Source organism: Nycticebus coucang, chromosome 12, assembly GCF_027406575.1.
Source record: "Nycticebus coucang isolate mNycCou1 chromosome 12, mNycCou1.pri, whole genome shotgun sequence".
Taxonomy (NCBI): domain Eukaryota; kingdom Metazoa; phylum Chordata; class Mammalia; order Primates; family Lorisidae; genus Nycticebus; species Nycticebus coucang.
In genome coordinates, this window is record NC_069791.1 from 12,459,075 (window position 1) to 12,461,879 (window position 2,805).

General features: G+C 41.9%; 1 non-coding gene across 1 annotated transcript; it reads right to left on the reverse strand.

Annotated features, from left to right (window-relative positions):
- Positions 1-1,688: 1,688 nt before the first annotated feature.
- On the reverse strand, positions 1,689-1,795 carry LOC128562841 (U6 spliceosomal RNA). Its single transcript, XR_008373541.1, has one exon. It is a non-coding gene; the product is annotated as a U6 spliceosomal RNA (small nuclear RNA).
- Positions 1,796-2,805: the final 1,010 nt, after the last annotated feature.

Consider the following 2,805-nt stretch of genomic DNA (forward strand, 5'->3'; position numbering starts at 1 on the left):
AAGTCTGAGCCAAAGCAGCAGACAGGTCAAGTGTATTCAGGAGATATTTCTGAAGTGCAGTTCAGTTGGTCATGTGCCTGAGTGAGGGACTTGGAAGGGACAGGGAGTTAAGGATAATTGCAAAGTTTTTAGCCTGAGACACAGGGTAGATGGTGACTCCCTGAACTGAGATAAAGAATGCTTCGGAAGGAAGATTTTGGGTTGAAGAGTGAAAAGGAATTGAAATTTCAGGGAAAAGCGATGCAAAGAAAGCTTATTTTGGGTGAGGAAATGAGAACCCAGGTCAAGGACAGGAGGAGGAAAGAAGGAGATGGAGTCAGAACAGAAGTGGAGAGGTTGGTCTAAAAATAGTAAGGCAACATATTCCTCTAATAAATATAAGAGGCTTGGAGGAAAGGCTGTATGGTCATGATAAAGTTTAGAGGCCAAGAGGAGAAAGGTTTGAGGGAGTTAGCATCTGATGGCTTTAATTGGGGGGGCATGCAAGTGAGAGGGAAGCTCACCTGTGGAGGGTGAATAGATGTGAGGTGTGAAAAAAAGTCTATTACATTTATTTTTCCATCTGCATATATTAACAAGATTGCAATTTTAAGCACAGCTACAACCTGCAACTATTCATCTTTAAAAGTTTGCTGTTATCACAGATGATCTTCCTTTTTTTTTTTTTTTTGTAGAGACATAGAGTCTCACTGTACCGCCCTCGGGTAGAGTGCCATGGCATCACACGGCTCACAGCAACCTCCAACTCCTGGGCTTAAGCGATTCTCTTGCCTCAGCCTCCCGAGCAGCTGGGACTACAGGCGCCCGCCACAACGCCCAGCTATTTTTTGGTTGCAGTTCAGCCGGGGCCGGGTTTGAACCCGCCACCCTCGGTATATGGGGCCTGCGCCTTACCAACTGAGCCAGAGGCGCCGCCCACAGATGATCTTCTTATCAGGTCTCTCAGAAACTCTTGTGAGTAGCCCTGGAGACTCACAAAGTTCGTTGATATCAGAAGAACTCAGATTAGCAGACCAGTGTCATTTCGTACCTTTTTTTTGAGACAGAGTCTCAAGCTGTCATGGCGTCACAGCTCTCAGCAGCCTCAAACTCTTGGACTTAAGCGATTCTCTTGCCTCAGCCTCCCAAGTGGCTGGGGCGACAGGTCCCTGCCATTAAACCAGGCTATTTTTTGGTTGCAGTTCTCATTGTTGTTTTAACTGGTCTGGGCCGGCTTCAAACCCTCCAGTCTTGGCATATGTGGCCGGTGCCCTACCCACTGAACTACAGGCACCTCCCCATTTCCTCCCATTTTTGTAGTTAAATGCAAAATTAGAACCCTTGAGAACAGAAACATCTATAAAAGGTTCTCAGCAGGGTCCTTCCAGTGAAGGCAATTTGCTTAATATTTAGCAAGCTACTTAAACATTTGGATTCTATGTACTCTGTAAACCCTCAAAGGAACATCTGGTTTACTGAGGACCTATATGCCTGCCACTACACTAAATGCTAGGGACTAAAGGGCCAGTAACACCCAGCCTCTGCCCTTGGAAAGCTCATGGTCTAGTAGAGCAGCTTCCCTCTTGATCTGTGGAAGGCAATATGTTTCCCTGAGCTGTAGGGAAATCGGTATTCTGTTTTTACTTTTAAGGCAGCATTACTTCTCCTATGCGTAAATTATTATTTTTTATTTTTTTTTATTTTTTTTTTTAAATATGGAATGCTTCACGAATTTGCATGTCATCCTTGCGCAGGGGCCATGCTAATCTTCTCTGTATCGTTCCAATTTTAGTATATGTGCTGCCGAAGCGAGCACATGTAAATTATGAATACATGCTCAGCTTTTACAAAACTTCATAAATTTTGACTTGAGTATGCAATTGTAGACTACCATCACATTCAAGATAGTAAACATATTCATCATCCCCAGAAGTTTCTTCCTGTTCCCTTGCCATCTCCCCCTCTGGCCCTCACGCCTACCCAGGAAATCACTGATGTGCTCTCTGTCAACTCGGAATAGCTGCATTTTCTAGAGTTTATATATGTGGAATCATGTAATATGTTCTCTCTTAGCAGGCAACCGCATTTGACAGACCATACTAATGAAAGGGATTGTGGATAATTTCTTGAAGTAATTTTTTAAATTGTAAATGGAAAAATTTTTAAATAAATTAATACTCGGTGAATTGATTAATATTTTTTTTCTGAGCTGGAACATATTCTTCTTAGCAAAGTATCTCAGGAATGGAAGAAAAAGTATCCAATGTACTCAGCCCTACTATGAAGCTAAATTATAGCTTTCACATGAAGACTATAACCCAATTATAGCACAAGACTATGGGGAAAGGACCAAGGAAGGGGAAGGGAGGGGGGAGGTTTTGGTGGAGGGAGGGTAATGGGTGGGACCACATCTATGGTGCATCTTAGAATGGGTACAGGCCATTGCACTAATGTACACAGCTATGATTTAACAATAATAAAAAAATAATTTTTTTTCTGGAATTTGCGTGGGAAATTTAAATGCACATAGCCTGGCCATTGACAAAAGCAGAATACCCCTTTGGGTGTGATATAGTAGAAAAGGGACAGGTTTGGGAGCCAAGATTACATTCAAATTTAGTCCCCACCATTCCTAAAAGAGTGATTTTGAGTGTATTATTCAACTTCTCCAAGTTTTAGTTGTTTAATTCATAAAAATGGGAATAGTAAGATTTCTTTATTGGATAACTGGGAGGATTCCATTAGACTTGAATGTGGAATGTCTCACATTCACATATTAGTCTCTCTTCCCTTAACTGTGATTCTTGTTTCTGTGAGAATATTGCT